At 42.8% G+C, this 27416-nt stretch overlaps 2 long non-coding RNA genes across 2 annotated transcripts; both read left to right on the plus strand.

Moving 5' to 3' along the window:
• The first annotated feature begins 16576 nt into the window (after positions 1-16576).
• On the plus strand, positions 16577-19321 carry LOC121903884. The gene is made up of 3 exons (XR_006098127.1): positions 16577-16664; positions 17852-19090; positions 19252-19321. It is a non-coding gene; the product is annotated as an uncharacterized LOC121903884 (long non-coding RNA).
• A 4169-nt stretch (positions 19322-23490) lies between these two features.
• LOC121903878 lies at positions 23491-26616 on the plus strand. The gene is made up of 3 exons (XR_006098126.1): positions 23491-24267; positions 24391-24501; positions 26573-26616. It is a non-coding gene; the product is annotated as an uncharacterized LOC121903878 (long non-coding RNA).
• Positions 26617-27416: the final 800 nt, after the last annotated feature.

Here is a 27416-nt window from a genome sequence, read left to right on the forward strand (position 1 = left end):
CAGCGGAGCTCGACCTTTGCAGCCGCTCAGCTTCAACACGCTGCAGCACACACACACACACACACACACACACACACACACACACACACACACACACACGCGATGACATCATCACTGTATGACGTAAAGATTCAACGTGACATCTCCTCCAACCACCTGAAGCCGCTAACACGAGTACATATGTTTACAGAGCAGTGTCTTCTGGGAAATGAAGTCCAGGGGTCTTGTTTTTTAAGGCACTCTGATAAAAAAAACAAAAAAAACAAAATGCACATGAAGAAACATTGTGATGAGAAAAGTCTGTATGCGAGTCTGTTGACGACCGTTGCCATGGAAACCGGAGGCAGAGGGAGGCACGGTGATGATGTGTGCCTCCGCTGACTCAGCAGGAAAAACGGACGGAGAAGTTTTTAATGTTGCTCATCTCTGCAGGTTTACAGCGCTGACGAAGATAACGAAGAAAAATGTGAGAAGAAGGAAGTGATGTCATCAGGACGATCACCTCACACATGGCCGACCTGCAGAGTTTCTCTCCTGATAAATAACAAAGTCACAGTGATTTAATCTTCATCCTCACTGTTATGTAACACCTAAATCATGGCTGAAACGACCCCGGAGAGCTTGTATCTTTTCATATAAATTGTGAGGAATGCTGACTGTGTTTGATGGCAAAACTCCCAGAACGTCCCACAGCGGACAGAAACACAAACCCAACACACCTACAGAGTCTGGCTGCATCACAGAGAGCAGTGTGAGAAACATTAACCCTCTGCTCATACACGCAGGAACAAACACTCTCAGCCTCCAGTCTGACCATGTTTGTAGTGACCGAACCTCAACCAGTGCTGGACAGTAACCCAGTACATTTACTACCAGAGGTTCTCGTACTTTCTACTCCACTACATTTATTTGACAGCTTTAGTTACTTTTCAGATGAAGATTTGACACAATGGATAATATAACAAGCTTTTAAAATACAACACATTGTTAAAGATGAAACCAGTGGTTTCCAACCTTTTTGTCTTTTGACGTCTTACAAAAAGCAGTGTGTAGTCGGGGTCACATTTCACATGTCTATGAGTTGTTAACAGCTCCACCAAATAGTGATTTTTCCCTCTAAACTTCTCACATGCTTTCATTTCAATAAATGTTCAAATGATCCAATATTTCAGCAAAAATCAAAGATTAGAGAAAAAGTCCAAAAACTGAAAACAGATTTGTGTATCAGAACTTTGTTTTTTCTTCTTTCCTCTCCCATTAATCATCTCACCACCCCTCAGATTTATCTGCTGACCCTTTGGAGGGGCCCGACCCCTAGGTTGGGAACCACTGGACTAAACTAGCTAACTGTATATAAAGTAGTGTAAACTAGCTCCACCTCCAGCAGCTACAACAGTAACATGCTGCTCTAACACTGATGCTTCACTATTAATAATCTAATGATGTCATATATAATAATATATCAGTCAGAGGGACCAAACCACTACTTTTACTGTAGTACTTTAACTACATCAAGCTCATAATACTTATGTACTTTTACTGCAATACTTTAACTACATCAAGCTCATAATACTTATGTACTTTTACTGCAATACTTTAACTACATCAAGCTCATAATACTTATGTACTTTTACTACAGTAAAGGATGTGAGTACTTCTTCCACCACTGGTCTGAACTGGTTTAATTGTGTATTTTAAATGGTTTCTAGCATCACTTTTAAGAAGAAATAACAGCCACATTACCATGAAATGTCCTGATCTCATTCCTGCTTTCCAGAGGGTGAACCAATCAGATTTTAATCTGAACCCCCCCACCCCCCCAGGACAAACATTACATTTTAGCTAAATAAGGCTCCAATAATCCAGATTTATAAGTTTATAAGTAATGACCGTCTACAACATGAACACTATCAGCCATTTCCATCCGGCTGCTTTTATGCACATTTTCAATTTTCACATAAAAAAATCTGAGTGAAAATGTGAAATGTGTTTCCTGTGGTGTAAACGCTGGTGTGGGGAAGACTCGCTGGGAGTTGACGGATGATCAATGATTCCACTTAAATGAACTTGAATGAATCCATAACATCGATCACTATTTAAAAAGTAATCACATCACTGTAACCCTGAACACCGGTGACGACTGCAGCCGTGCTGTAAAGTGCAATAATGCACAACGAGGTCTGCTGATATATGAAAATAACTTCACTGTACTTCTCATTAAGTGTCTTTCTATGCACATTTTCATGGTTTGAGTTTTGACTGTCGCTCTGTTAATGACGTCGTCTTGTTGTTCTTCTTCTTATCTGCTGATATTCACACAGACGGACAACATTCAGGACAACATTCACTACATTTTCCTTGGTTGATATTCTGGAAATGCTGTTATTTTTCTCCTCCCTCCCTCCTTCCCTCCTTCCCTCCTTCCCTCCTTCCCTCGCCGCCTGCCTCCGTCTCTGAAATCATCCGTCCCTCCCTCCTCCCCCCGCTGTCTGTCTGTCTCTCGGGGGAAGCAGGACTCCTGGACAGTATCATTAAAACGTCCCTGTGGTCAAACTCTCTCGGTTCCCAGCAGACCGAAGCCGGTTGTTTCAGTAAACCTCTGAGTTTACGTACTCGTAGTTTCTCCTCCGCTAACCTGCCTCTGCCTCCACCGTCGGAAATATCATCAAACTTCAGTCTGTCATCAGCGGTGGAAGAAGTACTCAGTAAAAGTACACATATACAGTACTGCTCAGTAAAAGTACACATATACAGTACTGCTCAGTAAAAGTACACATATACAGTACTGTTGCAAAGGCTTTAGGCAGTACATGAGTACATGAGAAATCTAAAGTAAATCATTATCTTTAAAGCAGCAGCAGTTGTCAGTGTTTCAGGTTGTCGGCAGGTCGGTTGTTCTTTATCTTCTTCTTCTGCTGTTTCTGTGTCTTCATGTTGATCCAGACTGACTCCATGATGTCGAGCTTCTTTATGACTCTGGCTGCAGATGATCAGACGCCTCCTGATGCTGCTGCATTACTAAGAATCTAAACATATATATATATATATATATATATATTCAATTCAATATAACTTTATTAACCCTGTAAGAGCAGCCACTCACTCAGCAGATACACACACTCTGTTGATAAGAAAGACAGAAAAATCTGGTTTAATCCTTAAAAAAATATGTTATTTATAGTTTTGGTGACATTAAAACATAATAAACAATCTAAAAAAGATAAATACATATATATATATATATGTATATATGTCACTGAGGTGCTCATTCTAAAACCAAACTAACACACACACAGTTTCACACTCTGCTCTTTAATTACACACACACACATGTAGATACACACACTAGTGAACACATGTAGTCACATGTCAGTATACTTACATGTATAATTACCAAACACACGTTAGTACACGTGTGTTTCTCTCACTCTCACACACACACACACACACACACACTCTCACACACACACACACACACACACACTCACACACACACACACACACACACACACACACACACTCACACAAACACACACACAGATACACACACACACACACACACACACTCACACACACACAAACACACACACACACACACACTCACACACACACAAAGACACACAGACGTGGGCGTGCGAGGAAGACATCCAGAGAGAGAGACAGCGATCCCACACTCTGCTCCAACTCAAACAGGGACTCTGGTTTCACTGGAGCCTCCGAACAGAAACCAGCTCCACTATTTTTACAGAGAAACTATTTTTAGCGTCTTTCTGCTTCTTTTTGGGAGGCAGCAGTTTGGCCACACAGCGACTGTGAGAGCTGCAGCTCTGAGTAAACACAGAGAACAATGCGCTCAGCGTCCACCTCCACAGCGAGCCGGACCGGCCGGTCTGCGGCGGGACGCTGGCTGCTGATGACAGGCCACAAACTGCTCAGATTATTGGAATTCTGGGTTACCAGACAGTTTTAAGCTCTGTTAGTGCTGTAAATGACAGGCTGTTAGAGACCAGCGGCTCAACCAGAGGTCCCCAAGGGCCCGACAGGGGGCCAGCAGTTACACATAACCTCCTGAGGGCCAGACAGAGCTGCTGCTGCTGCAGCCAGGACCAGTTTAAATTCACAACCTGAAGATTATGTCAAACACAAAAGAAAGTAATGATTCTGTGTCTTTTTAGCCTCCACTGCACTCAACTATGTTTTATCACAATCTTTAAAAAACTGGAAAAAAAAAAAGATCCTCATTGTTAAAGTTCTCTGAAAACAAAACACAGACTTATCAGATCTGTCTGTTGTGTGAAAATGTTTCTGCTAATCTGATGGAAACATGCTGACTCCGACATGTCAGCCTGCTGGGAACCAACATGAAGACGATTCAAACTGGAAAATGGTGAACTGAAGAAGTTTCAGGTGTGCTGGTGACCTCACGCATCATGTACTATAGTGTAACTGCATCAACACTTACAGGCTCACTCAGCGGCTAACATTTCAATGAAAGTTAAAGCTCCGCCTACTCGACTTTGGTAACCAATCCAAAAACAAACGCAATCATTGTTTCCAGGGTCCTTCAAATATGGTGAACTTTGGTGAAGATTAGATGAAATATGGAGTACAGGAAGTGTTTTATATAAAATACAAAATGGCGGCAGAGCAAGACGCCATAAAGCTGATCAGCTGTAACGTCAGTCAAACAGTTAAACATATGAATCAGCTGCTGTCTGCAGTAACATGATGATCTGAAGAAGATTCTCTTTGTTCTCTGGTTCTAAGTGGATTTATGGAGGTTTACTGGTGATGAAGATCACAGATAGTGATCCTTATCATGTGTGTGTGTGTTCAGATCATAGACTCTTACCGTGACGTCCCCCGTTGGTTTCTGAAGAGCGGTTTTGAAGCTCAAAGCGAGCCGCTCCGGCCGTCGCCATGCTGCCTAACTCCCAGCCAATCAGAAATGGGTAAAGAGGCGGGGCCGAACGGCTGAAACAAGCCACCTAGCGGCTCAAAGCAGCCATGTCCTTCATTATGCAGAACTTTACGGCTTAATACAATTTAAATGGGTGAGTTATACAGTTGTCATGAACAGGCCTGGTTCCGTTGTTTGTTCCAGGCTGTAAACATGTTTATTCTGCTGTAGAGTTGATATTTTAACATGGGGGTCTATGGGGATTGACTCACTTTTGGAGCCTCAAGTGGCCGTTCAAGGAACTGCAGTTTGGCTTCATTTTACAGCCCCGGAGGTTACTGCTTGGTTCAGATCTGACTGAGTGAGTTCTGACTCTGAGATGAAGATGAGTTTTGACTCTTCCTCACCTCACGCAGCCTCACCTTCAGCTCTCCGGCGCCCCCTGTGGAGGCTTCAGCCTGAACGTCCATGTCAGGTCAAGTTCATGACAGAAGTTATCTCAGGGCACTCGTCACATCCAGCAGGTCTAGACTTGTACTCTTTAATTTCCACGTCTGTTCCAGACCAGATCCTGTTATTTCCTCTCGGTTAAAAACGCCGTCCAGAACTAGAAGTTCAATTATCCGTTGAATCCTGTCTGAAGAGTAAAACTAAACCAAAGTCGAGAGACTAAATGAACAGTTTCAGTAGGAACCGACGGGCATGCAGACTGCCTGCAGACTGGCCAAATCTAAACCCTAAAATAAGTGTCTGACCTTGTTGAGCAGCTGTTTGTCCCCAGATGAGGTGAGTCCTCGCAATGTCAGAGTGAAAGCTGGTGTTTGTCCCGACATGATGATCCAGGCAGCACACACACACACACACACACACACACACACACACAGACAGACACACACACACACACACACACAGTGTCGAGTGTTTTATCAGGGGAATTCCTGCTGTTTTGCTGAGAGACAGAGATGCTGGAGAGAGTCCAGAGCTCTGCAGACTGAACATCATGAGACCGAGCTCACGCAGAGCCAGCTGGTCATCCTCCTCATGCAGATATCCTCATTTACACAAACACAACAATCACTTATTCATGCGGTGTGTACGACTGAGACGTAGAACATGTGGAAACTCCAGATGACCTCAGAGAAACTACACAAAACAAGAATTCAGATACTCGTCCCCGTGTCGAAGGAGAAGTCTCATTTATTACAACTCTGCTTGTTTTGGTGGTTTTAGCCTTCGTTTCTATCAGTAATAATTACAACACTGGCTGATGAAGGTGATATCAATCAATCAATCAATCAATCAATCAATCAATCAATCAAGCTTTGTTTGTAGAGATGACTGACAATAAGACAGAACAAAACTATTTGAGACTAAAACACACGAGAAATAAAAATGATGAGAAATGTAATAAAATAAAAGGAAATATTATATTTGAAATAATGTTAATAATAAAATAGAGTGACATAAAAATGATAAAATAGATTTTTTTTAAAAAAAAGAAAATCTATATATACATACATTTATATTTTACAACATGAATACAATAAAATAAGAGATTAAAACAAAGTAAATAATGGAAAAGTCAGACTAAACATGCAGGTTTTAAGATCAACACGTTCAGCTGCTCTCAGATCCTCATCAGACCGACTGAAAGCTGCCAAAGATTTCTGGAACAACCAACAGACTCAAACACGTCGGAAAACAAACAAAAGTAAACGAGCCGACTTCCTGTTTCAACATTGACCCACTGTGCTTACCGTAGTTGTAGTTTTCCTAAAGATGAATCCAGGTTGTAGACCGTGAACATCTCTGTGTAGAAGTTAACTACAACTCCCAAGATGCATTTTTAGCAAGAAACAGCCAATCACAGAGCTTCATTTCGTCATGTCTGGTAGAAGCTAAAGATTACAGCGTTGAGAAAACAGCTTTTACTTTTAATTTGTGGGTCATTTTTAATTAAATTCAACTTCAGCAACACACTTCAAATGACTGAAGATCAATACATCAGGTCGACTTTATCAATCTGTTATCTAGCGTTAGCTACAACTGTCACAAACATTCAGATACACAAGTCATTAATAATCAATAACAAACCCTGACATGTCAATTTAAAAGGAGTAGAGCAGATTAAAACGTTTAGTTAAAGGGTAAATAATAAAAATAAAAGACTCTGACTGGTTTCATCTGGTTTCATCTTCACAGATTTGCAGCTTCAACTTTTTACTAAAGAAGCAGATGTTTTCTAACACGGTTTGTTCATCTTTTGTTCTGATGGAGAGTTTCATGTTGTAACTGAGAGTCACTAACGTCGTCTATGAGGAACCAGAGGATGCCTGACGTAGCTCCTCCCACTTCACCTGTCAGTGACATCATCACCTGCAATGACGGTCACATGACGCCTCTCGTATCAGCCATGGAGCCCTTTGCTTTAGAAAGACGTTTTCGTATAGCGTCTAACTTCATGTTAAAGCGTTCCCTCTTTATATCTTTATATTTTCTGATAGTTTCAGCTCCTCTAACACGACGACTGACTCTGATAAACACGTCTGCTGGTTTCTGACTCTTCTTTTCTCTCTCTGGGAGCATTTCATGGGTGAAATCCGCCCACAAACAGAACAGAACAGGTCGCCTAATACAGACATTTTAGGGGTGTTGATGATGCTAATGATGAAATCTCAGGAAGTACTGCACTTAAGTACAATTTTGAGGTACTTGTACTTTACTGGAGTATTTCCATTTGATGCTACTTTGTACTTCCTTCAGAGCAGGTGTCGTCCGTCAGGCAGGAACCAGAGATTTACTAGTCAGACAAGTTCAGGACAAGAAAATGAAGAGTGGAGTGGAGTAAATTTTATTAAAGGTTAAATATGAGCTATAAATGAGAACATAATAAATAAATGTTGGGAGAAGCAGAGTGTGAGCAGAGCGGTGGAGATCAGCTCTGCAGTGGATCACAGATAAGATCTCAGAGGTCAGATGAACCTCACTGCTCCCTGAGGGGAAACTCACTGATGGAGGAATGTTTCCCCTCAAGACGCTGAGCTGACACACTGCAGACTCTCACGGTGAAGGACTGAAGAATCACACACTGCATGAGCTTTATTATCAATGAGCAGTTTCAGGCTCGCTGGTTCAATTCCCACAAAAAAAAAACATCCAGTCTAGTGTTAATGTCACATGACTGCAGGGGTTTTTGTTGTCGATGTGTTTGTGTTGTTTGGTCACAGCTTAAATGAAGCGATCTGCTCAACAGGATGGTTCACATTCCTGCTGCTGAACCTTGACCTCCACACACCCACACCTGGGTTAACGCCCCACTCAGGTGCATATTCACCTTATGCAGCGCCGCCGCCGCCCACACCGACTGTTCCTGAAGCTGGAAGCATCAAAACCATGGATGTATAATAAGAGCTGGATAGGGCGCCACTGCTTAGCCTTGCAGCCAGTGGCAGCGAAAAATCCCCCATAAACCACCACTGTAAAAGAGACGCCCGTAAAACTGTTGACACGACGCCTCGAACTGCAAACAACGTCAATGATGACTCTTTCTGTTCTGAACTTTTGATCCATGGAGGTTTTATGTTTGTTAAACTTTCCTCCAGCCGAGAAAAGTGATTTAAAAATCTGTGACGTCATCACAATGTAAAGTCTATGGACCAGCGGGAGCTCGTGGGCGGGGCCAGCGGGGGAAACACTACTGCGCATATTCAGTGGGCCGCACAACGTGGAAGCAAACCCGGAAGCTAGAAACTTTTTTTGGCGTAAGCGCCAGGCGAGCAGTTCCTAGAGGACTGAATGGCGCCATTTTTAGTCCGGTATCCAGCTCTTATAATACATCCATGGTCAAAACGCCACTGAAAATGACCAGGGTGCACTCAAGCTAATGCTAACATGCTAGCCTGCTGAAAACAACCGCTGCTGCTCCATCGATGCAGAGACACAACTGAACGACACCGAGTCACACTCAAGCACGGAAATCAGACATTATGGCTGCAAAGTTACTGGAGCAGATTGAAACAAAACAATCTGCTTGTTTTAGCTCGTGCTAACATCCGCTAACATCCCAGAGTTTACTGCTCGCTCACAAATATCCGTCTGGTTCAGAGTCGTCATGATTTCTGCTTTGTGAAACATGACGTTGAGTTTATCAGAAGAACTGAGTTGATGTTCATTTACATTTTAAATGACTGACGACGAGGCAGCAACACAAACACGTCACTTGTGTATTAACCACTGACTTTAGTGATGTTAATGGTGTCACGTTGTGAAATAACTTTATTAAAATAAATCCTGCCTTCAAAACGTTTTTATCAGTTAATGTAGTTAAATATCATCAACTGGTTACCAGTAAACATCTGCTCCTTCTCATCCACTGAACATTTAACATAATTCAGTATTAATTTTTAATTTTATCTCCATGTGAAGTGAATAAACGTGATGTATGTATTGATTGAGCCACTGATCTGATCACTTTGCTTGTTTCGCTGATTGTAATTGTTCTGTATCAGCCAGTGAGGATCAATATGTTTAGTGACATCATTCTGATCAATACGCAGTGGTGGAAAGTACATTTACTCAAGTACTTAACTACAGTACTTGTACTTTCCTTGAGTATTTCCATTTGATGCTACTTTATATTTCCACTACATGTATTTGACAGTTTTAGTTACAGTTATAGATTAAATAATGATCAATAATGATCATAAATCAAACTGCATCGTTAAATATTAAACCAGTTGTTTCCTGCTCCACCAGAGAGACATCTTAACAGATAAATAACTGTTTGAGGCCCAAATTCAATCCAATATTTCACAAAAAAGCAAAGATTAAATAAAAGTTATGAAAAATGAACCCAATAATAATCCGACCAAATCAATCATCAGATTCATCTGGTGACCTTCTCAAAGCACTTCAAGAGATTCAAGAGGTTTTATTGTCACATCAACAGCAGTGAAGTTTGGTTTCTTTGAGCTCCGGTACCAGTTAGAGCCGTGTGGTCCCCAACCCCCGGCCCGCGGACCGGTTCCGGTCCGTTGGTCATTTGGTACCGGGCCGCACAGAAAGAATAAATAACTTATATTATTTCCGTTTTATTTATTATCTAAGTCTGAACGATGATTTACTCTTGACTGACGCATGTCAAGACGCTTGTCTCAGTCACGTTACCATAGCGACCAGAGAGCGTTGGGGGGGGCAGAGAGGATGTTACTCGTGTTATGTTGTTGGTGCAATGTAACGAAGACGCTGCTAATAAAGTTGCATACGAGTACACAGTGGATTCAGCTTTATTATTATATTTAGAAAATACCAGTTTTTTTGCCGGTCGTATCGTTTTAGTAGCACCTCAAAGGCCAGTCTGTGAAAATATGGTCTGACATTAAACCAGTTAAAAAGGTCGTTGACCTCTGAGTTAGAGAATAATTCAAACTGGCTCCACCTCAAGCAGCTACAATAATATAATGCTGCTGATGCAGCGACTCATCAGTGTTAGTAATGAAATGTGTTGAACGTATCAGCCTGAGTGCTGTTACTGAGCTGCTAATACTTCTATATTCTTACTTAGTATTTTTACTTTGCTGTATTGATACTTTTACTTCAGTAAAGGATGTGAATACTTCTTCCACTGTTGATATCAAGCTGTGATGTCATGTTGTGTTTGTTTACATGATGGTGACTCTGCTGTAAAACTATAAATGAAGCGTTAAAAAGTGTTAAAGTGTTAAAACTGTACTGTTGTCATTGTGTGTTGGACTCTGTTTAATTATCTGATTTATGCTTTAATACTGTTTTATAACTGCCAACGGTCATTTTTCATCAGTCAGCATGATGGATTGTATTCGAGACTATCCATCAAAGCTTTTACCCCCGCCGGCTCCATTAAGTGGGGGTGTGGGGGGGGGGGGGGGGGGGGGGGAGTAAACCATGTGAGTAAAGTGTTCTGTATGAAAAGACTTACAAAGTGTCTGTCTGTGGCCGGGAGCCAGATAATAACTGTTTGTAAGACGAGTTATTACTGTACTGTGTGTGTGTGTGTGTGTGCGTGTGCGCACGTGCGTGTGTAAGTGTGTGTGCGCGTGTGCGTGCGTGTGTATGTGTGTGTGTGTGTGTGTGTGACTATCGATGTTATCTATGTGAGGAATGTAAACGTGGTGCGGCAAGGTGTGTTTACACCTCTGTCCGTCGGCCCCGCCCACCTCAGGTACAACCAGGTAATACTTAGAGAATGACACACACACACACACACACACACACCTACACACACACACACACACACACACACACACCTACACACACACACACACACACACACACACACACCTACACACACACACACACAGAGTCCCTGTCAGTCAGTTATGTGAGGAATGTGTGTGTGTTTGTGTTTTGAAGTGCGGTGAGGAGCTTGAACATCGGTGTTAACACTGATCGACCGACTCCCCTCATTATCTGTCTGGGACTGATCCACATTGATCCACATTGATCCACATTGATCCTCCAGCCGCTGCCGCCCCCACCCTCACGTCAGTTTATACGAAGTGTCGGCGTCACACTGCGGGGGGTCACAGTTCAACTTACTCCAGATCTTCACTCGGTTCTTTGCAAATATCAGCCAGTGGTGCAACAGAGCTGCTGGTCAAGTCAGTTGTATTTATACAGCACAGAATCCCGACACATGGAGCATCTGGACCGAACGCTTTCATCTACAGAGACACAACAATCCTCCATCAGCAGCAGGAAAAACTCCCCTTTAACAGGAAGAAACCTCAAGCAGAACCGGACTCTAGGTGGACGCCATCTGTTTTGACCAGTTGGGTTGAGAGAGAAAGAAGTAACAATAATAATAATAGTAATATGACTAATATTAATAATAGCAGGCGTGGGCACCAAGCTGGACACACCTGCTAGAGGAGAAAGCACAAAACTAGCAAACCAAGATAACATAACAGTGTTTTAAAATCAGCAAACAGGGAACAAAGCAAACATGTTATTGTGGCTAAGCTAGCAGCTATAACCATTAGCTAACTAGCTGATGTTAGCTGGCTAAAAATATCACTGGGGCTAATATGGTGAAAATTGAGCATTTATGGATTATTCCAGTGCTAGCCCTGCAGTCACATCAGATAAATGGAAATTAAACCTAAATTAGCAGTTTTTATTGTGTTGCACGTTAATAAAGGTTTGTTAACAACAGCTGATTGTTTGGTGTTAATATTGGTTCTTATTTGTGTGTTTGCAGCCATTTTGCCACCAATCTAACTCAGAATAAACCGCTAAAAGTCATCAGGATGCTAATTACAGTATGAACGGTAAGACCGAGCAAACAGCCCTGCTGAACGTAACATTAGGGCGGCTAAACTGGCCATCAACTAACAGGGCAGGTCGGTTACATCGCTATCTCAGCGTCTCTCCTCTGCTCCGCTGTGACGTCACATCCACCTGCTACATGTCGCACATTTCCTAATTGGACATCAGTCCTGGAGTCGGGGGGGGTGTTCCCCAGAGATAAAGTGCTCCCAAAGAGACTCTCCATAACCTGTTGTTCCTCTTCTCCTTTCCACAAAGCTAGTTGTAAAAAATAGGCAATAAATGAAAAGTGCAAAGCAAGAATCACCTTTGAAGTTCTTCTACATGTTCCAGGCTGTGCTGTCTGTGTGTTATGGGTGTTTAAACAGGTAGAGGTCTGTCAGTGCAGTCGTCTATGATCTGAGACTCCAGTTAGAGACCCGGTGTGGGGACGTCGTCCTTCATAAGGTAGTTTATTCATGAACACTTATTGTAACACTTTAATTTTCTAAAATTAAAAGCGTAATAAAAACAAAACAGGATTTTTAAGCCTCTTTCCACTTTTATTCAAATACAAATATAAATATAAATATAAATACTGGGCTCTCTGCACAATATTACCTCAAATATAATACCTAATATTTAGGAATGCAGTTTAGTAGTATTACAAAGAAAAACAAGGTGTAAAGGGGGGGCACGAATGTTCTAAACCTGGAGAAGTTACTCAGATTTTGCTGTTATTTGGGGGAGAACAGTGACTTTTATTCAGTGCAGAAACTGACACATTTGTTGAAATGATGACAAATCTTCTCTGTGAAATGGACGACTAAAGAAAAAGACAGACGTGTTTAATCTAAGATTTTATTCCAGAAATGATCTTCAACAGATGTAAAATAAGTGGATTAATCAAACCGTCACAGCCTGACTCAGAGCAGCAGTGTTGTACCTGAAGGTGACACACGCAGGTATCGTATTAATGTCTATTATTGTAAACACAGTGTGTTGAAAGGTGAGTCTGTCAGTGAAGAGCTCACATCAGATCCTGTCCCATCATGTCTCACAGAAGAGTATGTGTGTGTGTGTGTGTGTGTGTGTGGGGGGGGGGGGGGGGGGGTGATGAATGAAGCTGTGGTGTAGTATGTGTGGTTAACTAAACATTATCACAGTGACACCACAGTGGCAACCAGCCAGAGACACAGAGAGGACTCTGCAGCGCTAACTAAACACTTTACAACATTCAAAGAAACATTCCAACATTTTTGGAAATCCTCTGCTTCTCTTTTGTCCCCAGAGTCAGATATTTCAGATGAGGTTTCAGACTAGAAGCAGAGAAATCTGCTCGCAGAAGTCCAGTAACTCACTACATTTACTCAAGTACAGTTTAGAGGTATTTGTACTTTACTTGAGTATTTCCATGTGATGCTACTTTCTACATTTCAGAGGGAAATATTGTACTTTCTACTCCACTACATTTATTTGACAGCTTTAGTTACTTTTCAGATGAAGATTTGACACAATGGATAATATAACAAGCTTTTAAAATACAACACATTGTTAAAGATGAAACCAGTGGTTTCCAACCTTTTTGTCTTTTGACGTCTTACAAAAAGCAGTGTGTAGTCGGGGTCACATTTCACATGTCTATGAGTTGTTAACAGCTCCACCAAATAGTGATTTTTCCCTCTAAACTTCTCACATGCTTTCATTTCAATAAATGTTCAAATGATCCAATATTTCAGCAAAAATCAAAGATTAGAGAAAAAGTCCAAAAACTGAAAACAGATTTGTGTATCAGAACTTTGTTTTTTCTTCTTTCCTCTCCCATTAATCATCTCACCACCCCTCAGATTTATCTGCTGACCCTTTGGAGGGGCCCGACCCCTAGGTTGGGAACCACTGGACTAAACTAGCTAACTGTATATAAAGTAGTGTAAACTAGCTCCACCTCCAGCAGCTACAACAGTAACATGCTGCTCTAACACTGATGCTTCACTATTAATAATCTAATGATGTCATATATAATAATATATCAGTCAGAGGGACCAAACCACTATTTTTACTGCAATACTTTAACTACATCAAGCTCATAATACTTATGTACTTTTACTGCAATACTTTAACTACATCAAGCTCATAATACTTATGTACTTTTACTGCAATACTTTAACTACATCAAGCTCATAATACTTATGTACTTTTACTGCAATACTTTAACTACATCAAGCTCATAATACTTATGTACTTTTACTGCAATACTTTAACTACATCAAGCTCATAATACTTATGTACTTTTACTGCAATACTTTAACTACATCAAGCTCATAATACTTATGTACTTTTACTGCAATACTTTAACTACATCAAGCTCATAATACTTATGTACTTTTACTGCAGGAGGATTTTTCATGTATCTAATAGGTCTTGGATGGATTAATGATTAGCTTGTTACAACATGTGAATCACACATCTTTGAAGTTGTTTGAAAGTGGATTTTTTTCTCTTTCCATGAAGCTAAGCTAACAGTTTCCTCCTGCTTCCAGTCTTTGTGCTAAGCTAGGCTAAACACACCATGGATTTATCTCTGTATTGGATGCCAAGGACTTTCCAAAACATCAGCGATCCTTTAGGTAACAAGCTAAATATGTCTTCAGCGATGACAATTTGTAAATTTTGAAATAAAGCTATGTATTATCCTCTGTTAGCTTAGAGCTAGCTTCTGGATTGGTTGCTAGCTTATAAGCTAACAAGATACAACAGTAATCAGACAAGCTTGGGGTTGTTGGAAGCTGATTTCTTCTCTTTTCAAAGAGCTAGGCTTTGTGCTAAACTAAGCTAAACATGTCCTGTATTTATCTCAGCCAAGGCCTTTCCAAAATGTCAGTGTTCCTTTAGTTAATGATATAATTCTCCTTTAGTTTTTGATAAGCATGTGTCTCTATTCGTACATTTTGAGATAAAGCTATGAATTAAGTTACCCTCTAAGTTTTGTTAGCTTAGTGTTAGCTTCTAGTTCTTCTTCCTGTTCCTGTAAAACAGTTTCAAATGTTTGACGCATCCTGCACTCAGGGGCGTTTATAAAAGTTCATCCAATCAAATGTGACTTTGTGCGAGTAGCAACCACACCGGTTATATAAAACTGTGCTTCACTGTTTGTGGGTCGTAGAAACTATCAGAGCAATATGGAGACAGACAGGAAGAGATGTATGTTTGATCATCCAAAATGCCACACTCAGGACCCAGCATGGTTTTAAGTTAAGTAAGTTATATAAAGTGGTTTTATGGCTCACAGGAAGGCTAACTGAGGCGTTAATTCGTCGGACTTAAAGCTCCATCTGGATGTTTTTGGGTTTCGTCGCTCAGCCAGTTTCAGTCCGCTGACAGGTTTCATAAAACTCACATTTCTGTCTTTGCTGTGTTGTTGTTCGTATTTATTTATGCACTGCTTTCTGGGTGAAAACAGGGATGAAACAGAAATTCCTCGTTTCCAGATCCCATCTGTCTCGTTGGCTCCAGACTCAACTGTTGTTCTTCTTCTCCACTTCAAGACACGAGGACTTAAGAGTTTACTTCCCGGGGTTTGGCCGCTGAAACAAAAGGAAGTCCAGAGAGGAACTGAGTGTGATGAGTACAGTTGTGCGTGTTTACGCAGAAGAAGAGGAGCAATCCTGAGACATATTTCAGCTCTGAGTGTCAGTTTGTGCTCGGACCTGACAGCATTCGTCTGTTTGTGGTTGGATGTAGTGAACATCCATCCGTCTGTTGCTGCCTGTGTAGGGTACAGTTTATGTTTAACTGACACAATAATGACATTACAGTCTCTGGAAGTTAATACAATCAGTGCTGTGCCTAAAATCTTGGCTCATGATCAACAATATTCGATAAGTTTGCTCAGCAGCGTCTGGCATGAAGGGACACAAGGAAAAAGCTGTCAAACATACATCAACTTTTCAACTACTCATCAGCAGCAAAAGACTCTTTAAAAGCCAGATTTATCGTGATTTCAGTGAAAATAAATAAATAAATAAATAAATGCCCTTATGTTCAGGAATAAAAACATTTTAAGGTTAATTGTGACTAAATTACAAAAATGATGGCATGTTTTTAGTAGTTGCTAACGTTAGCGTTTCCATCTCACTACTCACTACAACAACCTAGTGTTACTTCCAAGGACAAGAGTTAGCATAGCATATTAGCTAACAAGATTATTTTGTGGGGTTACAGGTCACTTTAATGAAAGCCAGAACATCCTCTGTGTAGAAGCTGGTCCTAAATGATACTGTATCAGAATTTAAACTGTCCTGATCTTTATTTTATTTACAGTTAGCTCTAGCGATAATACGCTGGCTAACTAGCTTCCCTACGACAGCAACGTCTTCTATCTGGACCTTCAGCTGGCGAGGATGATGATGTTAGCCTGGAATCTGGAACTCTTGAGTAATGAACAAACTCACCAGTTAATGTAAATTAACTAACTCACAAGGTAAAACTTACCGTTTAACGTCAGTGATTAAACTCGTGAGTTAACGTAAAGAATCTAACTGACCAGTTAAATGATCACAGCTCAGGTGTTGATGTCATCACGGCACAGGTTGCTTCATTCATAATTACGATGTGTTATTAAGTTTGTTACTAAAAGTTTTTGATAGCTATGAAATGGCTAATGCTAACAGCTAAGGGTTAGTTTCTAGCCTACCATCAACAGTTAATAATCAGAGAATATGTGATGTTACTATAACATTAGCTGTTGTTATCTCAAGCTGTGTCTCCAATCACGTACTTCTGTTAGTACACTTTCATGCAGTACACTGTGTACACTATATGTTACTGGCGTAGTGCGCGAATTTCGTCAGAGTAGTGTCGTCTCAAATCAAATACAGCCGTTGTGCACTAACTGGAAATGATGATCGCAAATTAGCATTAGCTAGCGTTAGCATTCGCATTAACGTTTGCGCTACCAGATCATTACAGACTGCTAAATTAACCCAAAAAACATCCTGATGGCTTATATCCAACAACAGTATAGTGGTGCTTAGTGCTAAAAAAACACATGTATAACTTACATCTGTATAATGTGGTGATGTTCACCGTAGTTACAGCGTACCCGGCTGCCGTTTCCAGTTTGAAAAGTGGTCCCTCCTCTTCCGCTACGTAGCCAAGATGGCAGCCATTGAGAGCGAGAAGTGTCCATAGTTCCACACTCAACTCTTTGACCGTTTTCAGTGCACCATCCGAGTACTCACAGTGCATTTTCCCATACGTCTCAGTGTGAACGCACTTATGCACTCAAAATGTTAAGAACAGAAGTGAAGCGATTTGAGACGCAGCATCTGTCCATCATCATAAAGCAGCCTCGGGTTGAAATAAAAGGAAGAGAGAAGAAATCAAGAATACAGATTTTGTCAACAATATTTATCTATTTATTTATTTTTTATTTGCCATGGTGAGCATTTTCATTTGACTCACCAGGAGCCCTGTAAAGTCTGCCTATAATCATCTTCGGATACTATCTGGAGACCAAATAAACGACTGTGCACATTTGGAAAAATCAGTCAGTGTTCTCTTGAAGTCGTGTTGTTTCATGTGGTCGAGGCTTTTTCTTTCATCAAAGGTCAGACGACGTAGATATGTTGGGTTTTCACTGTTCACTTCTCCGTTCATCTCCCGCAGGCTTCAATAGAGCTGCAACCGAGCGGATCCTCAGGACGCCGGGGTGTGACGTCATGACCCTTCCTTCTTCTGCAGTTTCCTCGGTTTGTGGGCGGATGGAAAGACTGACAGGCATAGCGACAGTAACTAAGGCGGGTGAAGCTCGGAGGGTCGATGACTGTTTGTTTTCTGAGCACATAAAAGTTGTGGTGAAGGGTGATTTGTTTTTGCACTGTGTGTTGTGTGTTTATTTGTTTCACTTGGTATGATGTCATGATGTGTCATTATGTGGACTGTAACCAGGTAACCGGCTCACCTGTAGAGGATCTGTAGTGAACTCTTCATATTTGTCAGAACGTCTGCAGAGTTTTATTCTTTTCTCAAAAGTAAATCTGACTCTCAGAGCTGATGGATGCAGTTGTTTCTTCGCCGCGGTTAACAAAACCTGCTTGTTATTCCGTTGCCTAGCGACCGCCGTACGACTGTCTTGACAGTCTGACGCGGGGACTCAAGAGGAATCAGTCATAATGCAGCACGACTGTGGATAAGCTTAAACACACTGCGGAGGGTATTTATGTGTGTAATGACGAGGTAATCACACTTAACTTTATTCCCTCCACACCCAGCCAATCCAGACTGAGGGCGGTGTCTTAATCCACCAATTATTCACCTGTCTCCCATTAGATCGTCTGCACACACACACACACACACACACACACACACACACACACACACACACAGCGTATCCAAACCTCCTCCGTCCTTTTGGGGGACAGCAGCCAAATGAGTTGTTGATCTTTTCAATAATCGTCGTCACTCTGAATCATTTCAGTCTGGTTTCATATTTCTTCACTGAAACTCGGCTCATGTGATCATATTACTCACACTGACACCGGTATTAACGTCTCTGTGTTTACACCTGCACACGTATGTTTGTCTCAGGAGACAGAAGCTACTGATCAGAGTCCAGAATTCATAAAAAAATGTGTGTTTCAGGTGGATATCAGCTGATGTGTCCAGCAGTGATGGAAAGTAACTAAATACTTTGACTGACGACTGTTTTTTCACGATTTTTTGACTAAACGATCAACGAATCGATAAATAACTGATATTAGATGAAGTTTGGGGCCGTTTTGCATAACGAGTACTTCTGTACTTTTACTTCAGTAATATTTTACTTGATAGTATTTTCATACTTCCTGCGCTGCAGCGTATAGGAGAAGTTGGCAGACGCTCTCCTTCGTTCTGGGAGAATTAAAGGTAAAAGACTCATTTTCTGGAAATTACACATGACTCAGTTCTGAATTCATTTGTATAAGCATGAGATATAATTACTAAATATTTTCAAATGTACTTTAAGCATTTATCATGAGCGAAGTTGTGCTTAATAACTTTGTTTCCTGTTTCCTGATGTGGAACAGAAAGAAAATGTTCTCCCATCCATCAGCGTGGACAGGACCGGACTGCAACAACATGCCTCTTCCCTCTCGGGGGCGTAGCGCTGGTCGGTGCTGATGAGGCCCCCAGGGGCCCCCGGGGGCCAGCCGGCCTCATAGCCATGCTCGCCATGCTTTATGTAGCGGACCACCTGCCGAGCCCTGCGGCGCTGTGTTTTCACAAAACATTCCCAGCGGCTCCACAGCGGGGGGGGGCGGGGGGTGGGGGCAGGGGGGGGACCCGGAGAAATATCACAAATTCTGTGGTTTGTGTCGGGCCGGGTGACCAGAGCCGAGCCCCAAACATCTTGTAAGAATAACAGAGGAGCAGAGCAGAGGCCTGGGCCGACGCCATGTTTGTGTGTTGGTACATTCCTGGTGTGTGTTTTATTTTTCCTGCTCTGTCCCTTCGTTCTCCCGTCTTTCCCAGGGGCCGGCCGGGTGGGGTGGGCACGGATAGCTGTGGTTTGGTTGGCGGTGGGGGGTGTGAGGAGGAGGAGGAGGGGGGGGGGGGGGGATTTGGATGGCGCTGCGGAGGAATCCCAACAGGCAACTATCAGATTCACCATCACCAGGGGCTCCGGACGCTTTTAAAGCAGCGAGTGTGACGAGTGTGAAGACAACTCTTGTTTTGTTTTCTAATTCTTTTTATTCGCTCGTCCTCCTCCTCCTCTTCCTCCTCCTCCTCCTCCTCCTCCTCCTCCTCCTGCTCCTCTCGTTTTGTTTTTCTAAAGAACCCTCCTCGCCAAGAGCTGAAACAATAGCAAAGCTTTCCAAAGCCTCCCTGGCTTTAAACAATGCCATCAATCACAGCGAGAGCAGCGCGCGCACACACACACACACACACACACACACACACATGTATTAAGTGCAGCTCAGCGGGCGCGTCTCCTCTCGCCGTTTAACTCTCGACGTGGACGGAGGAGGACGAGGCGGAGACGCGGCGGGGACAGAGACAGAGAGAGTGTTAAAAGACTAACGAGCGCAGCAGGTTTGGGACTGAGTGAAAACATTACAAAGTGAGCCTGTAAGTCAGAGCGCTGGGTGAATTATCAAACGCTGTCAGCACCAATCCCAGCTTGGATTTCACCCAAAAACTGTTTTAAAGCATTTCCCCAAGTGTGTGTGTGTGTGTGTGTGTGTGTGTGTGTGTGTGTGTGTGTGTGTTCAGACTTGATTGGATGAAGCTGAGTTTGGGGATTAATTTCCTTTCTAACAAACAAACCTTAAACTCCTTCAGTGAAACATTTTTTTCTTTATAGTCTTAATATCAGAACTTTGGTTTTTACTGAGAAACGTCTCCATTCAGTTATAAAAATGATCTTCTGTTCAGTTTAAGACGTCTTCTTCTGCAGACTCATAATAAAAATATATATTTGCAATGTTCAGTTAGTGTATAACTTTATTTATTCAGTGTAAAAGCTGACGACATGTTCCTGCTGTCTCCGTTAACCTGAACGCCACACATCAGACAGTAACGAACCTCCGATGTGACGATGTGTTCAGGGATCAGCGTCGGTAATCCGAGAAAAAAGTTTCTCCTCATAACTTCACATCTTCATTCAAGAATCATCAGATTTCTGATTTTTTTTTTCTCTCCAGTAAAAGTTTTTACTGTGTGAACAGGAAGTGTTGACAAGCAAACGCAGCGTATTGATCATTTCTGGGCCGATACAGCACAATTAATATCAGCAGATCAATCAGAGTGATCAGAACGTCCCATCAACGTGGTTCTTATATCGCTGGAACCCCTGACGATCTGCTCCGTCCTTCTAAACTGCTTCCATTACAGTCCGGCGTCACAGCCTTCACCTCTCTGGCTGCTCCTGACCTCCCTCCTCCTCCTCCTCCTCCTCCTCTTCGTCACGGCTCACAGATGTTATATCGCTGTTAAAACCAGAGACGTTCACAGTACGTTGAGCTTCAAATGGTCCACAAATATCTGAGCCACAGTTCTTTGTTTGTCTGTTTGTTTTTGTCTTGTTTTTCTTGTTTTTTTGAAGGTGTATTAATACGTGTGTGTGTGCAGGAACTTGATGTTATATATATATATTATTATATATATTATGATGTATATATGATACATATGATGTTACTGAGTGGAGGAAGTTCATCTTTATGTTGTTGATCAGCTTCCAAATGTTCTGATCGAGTGTATTCTTGTTTTTTTTGAGTCTTTCTATTAATAAAACTGTTGAAATAAAAAACAAAGAACCACTAAATTCAAATGTACCTTGTAAGCATGTACAGAACGACTCACATGACGACGATCACATGAAATAAAACAGTATCTGGCAGCCTGAGAGACACATACAGCGACTCTGTATAAAGCCTGTAAATGCAGGAAACAGCCTGCTGTTCAAAGGGTTCATGTGTTTTGGCATCTGTAACCTTCATTTTCCAACATTGGAGCTGTGCGTCCGCAGCCTAGATTAGACTAGATGAATGTTACCTCTGATTTGAAGGCTGTTCTGTCTGGCAGGGAGGACTGGGTGTAACTCTGCAGGTGGATGAGCTCAGCCAGCGCTAACCGGCTAACAACGAACCGCTTTCACCTGCCAAACAGGTCATTGTAGGCCCCGCCCAGACCGCGGGGACAGAACGGCTGGACTCTGCTCTCCTGCCCCACCCCCCCTCCCCCACCCCCGCCCCCCCCCCCCCCCTTGACCTCGTGGGCCCCTATCTGCCCCGGGTATCGGCGCGAGCAAACACGGCGAGGACGCTCCTCTGCTGAATGACTCTGCTCTGATCTCAGGACTTTAACCATTGACTTAGAGGGGGGAGGAGTGTGTGGCCCCCTCCCTGTGTAAACTCAACATGTGAACTCTGGCCACCTCACCCCTGCACGCATGTGGACACACACACACACACGCACACGCATGCATACATGCATACATGCATGGACAAACACAGATTCATGTTCTCTGTTTCCATTTATCTGCGAGTGTTTCTGTCTTTGTTGGAAAGAACCTGAATCTCTGCTGAAAACTTTCTTCCTGCACCGAGTTTATCTGACAGCTGGAGAATCTTTACAGATCCAACATGAGTTCAGCTCCTAAAAACAAACCTGAACAGCTGATATTCAAACACTGTTACAGAACATGTTTATTGCTTGTAATGCAGGATGTTTACCTCGCGGTGCCGTGCAGGTCGTTATATTTATATATATATATATATATATATAAAGGCAACGTCTCTTATTTTGTTGAAGCAGTTTGCAGGAAAAATAATATCTTGAATTACGAACCAACATTTATCCTTAAAGCTTCGTTGTTTGATGTGCGACTGCTTCACTCCAGGAGACGTTTTCAAATGTATTTATACTTAAAGCAGCTTTTAGTTGCATTCAGATCATCATATTCACTCAGCAACTTCTCATTGTGTCCACAATCTAAAGACATCATGAGACTGGAAGAATCTGCTGAACTCGCTCATTACATTTCATCTACTGGTTGTTTATATTGTAGTTTATAAGTCGACTCAGTAGTTTGATATAATGTTATTTATTCTGTTCATTTATTTTATTTCTCGTTGATTCTTCGTACAGATGACAGCGGTGGGTGTCTGTGATGACGTCACTGTGTTGATCATTATTATTATGTATTTATTTATTTGTTTTTTGTTTAAATGTTTGTTAACTTTCATTGAAAATGAGACGGAGGTTTTATTCTCATATTAAATTATGAAATAAAACACATTAGACGCAGACGTTTCTGTCCAACAGTGAAGGTCAGAGGCTGAACGTCCACGTAGAACAATAACCACACCAAAGCGTCCAACGATGAAGAGTCCACATAGAGACAGAAAGAGCTCCAAGATGTCCACAACCTCCACCAGAGAACAGAGACGACGTCGGACCCTCAAGTGTCCCCGTAGACACGACAACGGACCCTCAAGTGTCCCCGTAGAGACGGTAACGGACCCTCAGGCGTCCCCGTAGACGTGATATCGGACCCTCAGGTGTCCCCGTAGACGTGATATCGGACCCTCAGGTGTCCCCGTAGACGTGATATCGGACCCTCAAGTGTCCCCGTAGAGACGGTAACGGACCCTCAGGTGTCCCCGTAGACGTGATATCGGACCCTCAAGTGTCCCCGTAGACGTGATATCGGACCCTCAAGTGTCCCCGTAGAGACGGTAACGGACCCTCAGGTGTCCCCGTAGACGTGATATCGGACCCTCAAGTGTCCCCGTAGACACGACAACGGACCCTCAGGCGTCCCCGTAGACACGACAACGGACCCTCAGGTGTCCCCGTAGACGTGATATCGGACCCTCAGGTGTCCCCGTAGACGTGATATCGGACCCTCAAGTGTCCCCGTAGAGACGGTAACGGACCCTCAGGTGTCCCCGTAGACGTGATATCGGACCCTCAAGTGTCCCCGTAGACGTGATATCGGACCCTCAAGTGTCCCCGTAGAGACGATGTCGGACCCTCAAGTGTCCCCGTAGAGACGATGTTGGACCCTCAGGTGTCCGTAGAGACGATGTCGGACCCTCAGGCGTCCCCATGGAGACGATGTCGGACCCTCAGGCGTCCCCGTAGACACGACAACGGACCCTCAGGTGTCCCCGTAGACGTGATATCGGACCCTCAAGTGTCCCCGTAGAGACGATGTCGGACCCTCAAGTGTCCCCGTAGAGACGACAACGGACCCTCAGGTGTCCCCGTAGAGACGATGTCGGACCCTCAGGCGTCCCCATGGAGACGATGTCGGACCCTCAGGCGTCCGTAGAGACGATGTCGGACCCTCAGGCGTCCGTAGAGACGCTGTCGGACCCTCAGGCGTCCGTAGAGACGATGTCGGACCCTCAGGTGTCCCCGTAGAGACGATGTCGGACCCTCAGGCGTCCCCATGGAGACGATGTCGGACCCTCAGGCGTCCCCGTAGAGACGATGTCGGACCCTCAGGTGTCCGTAGAGACGATGTCGGACCCTCAGGCGTCCCCATGGAGACGATGTCGGACCCTCAGGCGTCCCCGTAGAGACGCTACAGTGACGTGAGTCTTACAGACAGAACAGTTTCCATATTTTTTTTGATATAAAGTTCACATAGAAACATAAAAACGTGGATCTACTGACACCTGGAAAACATGGAAAACGTCTCTCTCTCTGTCTCGCAGGTGGATGGTTCTTCCTCCTTCACAGAGGTCAGAGGTCAGCCTGCAGCGAAGGTGGCAGCCATGTTCAAGGTTAACACGGAGTTAATGGAGTCTGTAGAGCAGCAGAGGAATGTGAGTCTGTGCTGTTTTCAACTGTACACGCCTCAGAAATGAAACAGAGGAATTTTCCTCGGGGGGGTTTATCTTATCAGTGTTTATTGTAAGCACCATCTAGTTTTCTCTGTTGACTTTAACAGATTGACTCAAGCTGTCGGCCGAGTGCCAGCAGGCTGTTGTGCGTTTCCAAATTGGCACAGAGCGCTTAGAAAAGATGGATATTAAAACGACAGAATTCCTCCACATCTCCACATCTGATCTGGGATCCAGTGTTAGATTTGGCTCTCAGCGGGCAGATTAAAACAGGAGGGATTACTAACAACATCCAGTCTCTTGAAGGAATACTTCATCTAATATATGATTTATGTGTCAGTTACTCGACCCTCGAATTCTTAAATCATAGACAAAAAGTTCACATGCATTCTTTACAAAAAGAGTTTCCACAGATGTTTCTGGAACAATAACATTGAACTGAAATTCATGCTAACAACTGCTAATACGTAGCAATACAAGTGTTTTAAAAGAGGCGTGCAGCATCCATCATGGTCACACGGTTATTCATCCCAAACACACAACAGCAGTTCAGTCAGTGTAGAAATGATCAGACGGTAATGAATATATGATCATATTGCTAGCTGTTTGTACCTAGCATTTCATAAAAAGAAGAATAATGTCCATTAACTCTGCTGCATTAACAGAAATACTCATAGAACATGTTCAGAAAATAGCATTTAAAAGACATATTCTGCACATTTCCAGCCTCTATATTTATATTCTGGGGCTCTACTAGAATAAAAAACCCCTTATTGATCTTCTACTGGTCCTTTATGCAGCCCCTCAGTTCAGCCTCTGTCTGAAACAGGCCGTTTTAGCTCCTGTCTCTTTAAGGCCCCGCCTCCTGATGAGCCCACTCTGTTCTGATTGGTCAGCTTCAGGAAGCTTCCTCCGGCTCCGGAGGCTACGTAAACAAACTATAGTAGCAGGATTTCACTTCTTCTTCTCCTTCTTTACTCCAAATGTCAACTTCTCAAGTGGAAAACATGAACAACACATGGAAACACCTTAGCAACCACCTAGCAACCACCTTAGCAACCACCTTAGCAACCATCTTAGCAACCCAGGCTACAGAACAGACTGTTTATGAGCATGTGCAGTAAGCCGACATTGCGAACGAAGCGTTCAGAGCAGGTTGACGCCCTGAGTTTTGACTTGCAGGCAGCATTTCTACATACGTTCGCCTCAAGCTTTGACCGTGTTTAACATCCGATATCAGAACTGAATATTAATAACAGAATATCATGATATGTCCCCTTTAAAGTTTTGTTTAGTGGAAAAGATGCTTCCAGAGATTCAAACAAACATGTCGAACATCACAGTGAATAATAATAATAATAATAATAATAATAATAGTTAGCATGTTGCTAATATTTCAAGCTGCTGGCTCAGCTATATGTTCATACGCTTGATGAAGATTCATGTCAGTGAGTCCAGTCGCCAAACTGTTTCTCTGCCGCTAACCTCAGTAAATACTTACTCACTTCCAAATCATATTTTTTTTATTCCACTATTACAACCAGACTTCTACCACAGCTGCTGCCGCTCCTGTCTCACTGTGTTTACTGCTGCTGCTTTAACTATTAACGTCAGTACAAAAAAAACAGAAGCAAAACAACAACATAAAAATACAACACAAAGTCAGACAGACTGCCAAGTCCAGATTACCACTTCTGGAGAAAAACCTCACATCCAGAACGTCTGAATGTCCGGGCTTGTTCGGTTAACCACTGTGCACTTGCAAGCTTTGAAAAGCGCCAAGAGTTTCACAAACGTCCTGCAGCTCAGACGACGCGTCCAGCAGGAGACTTCAGAGCTCAAACCATCCACTTAAGACTGTTGTTTCTGTTCATTTGTCAGTTTGGCATCGAAAACTGGAAACTGTAAATCCGTCTGCCAGAATGACTGAAAGACCACAGAAACACATTTCAAATGTTTTCTCTGATCAGGTCTTTTACACATAATGTCATGATTTTACTGAGCTGCACATTAATGTTTGATTATTTAATTTGTTGTGTTTTATTTGATTCAGGAGGAGACCTGCTGAGTCAGCTGGGGGGAGGAGGAGGAGGAGGAGGAGGAGCTGGGCCTCCTCCTCCTCCTCCTCCTCCCTGCAGCCTCCCACAGCTCATTATCAGGGAGCCGAAACCAGACGATTCCTCCTCTCATTGACCCCAAACAACCAGCAGACAGACAGCTCACTGCCGAACAATCTTCATCAATGAGTCAATCACACCATCATCATCCTCTCTGTAGTCTGAAATAATGCTTTTCAATGTGTTGTTTAATAGTTTTGTATTGTTAGAATGAAGAAAAAATATCATAAATGGCAGCTGGGGAGACACGTCTTCATCAGGTCAAACATATAGTGACACTATTGTCCAGAAAGTCCTGAATCTAAACCACTCTGGGATCAACAGGAAGTATCTCTAGAAGGCTGCAGATAAGATGAAACTCGACGTGTTTAAAGACTCAACACGTCGAACGCCACGAGAGCTTCACGTTGGGAGGAATCAGCAGAAGAAAAGCAGGAGTACGGTTACGTGGTTTTCCTTCCGCAGCTCGCTCTCGTTACGTGTTATTATGTGTGAAGAGCAGCTGACATGAGAGCCGAGTTCAGCCTTCACTCAGTCTGAAACCACAGAAGAAGAACAACACGCCGGTCCGACCTGCGGAGGACGGAGACGTCGCTTCAGTTATTCACACTCTGTCTCTTCAAACTCTCCAGAATCAGACGACTGATCTTTACTTCTAGAAGAACACAACAGAGTGTGAACGTTGATCGGATGTGTTTTCCTGAAATGCACCATGGGAGTCGTAGTTGACTTCTCTCCTTCAGTTTTTATGTTCACAGGCTTGTAGCTTCGACTTTTTAT

The sequence above is a fragment of the Thunnus maccoyii genome, chromosome 1 (genome assembly GCF_910596095.1).
Source record: "Thunnus maccoyii chromosome 1, fThuMac1.1, whole genome shotgun sequence".
Classification (NCBI taxonomy): domain Eukaryota; kingdom Metazoa; phylum Chordata; class Actinopteri; order Scombriformes; family Scombridae; genus Thunnus; species Thunnus maccoyii.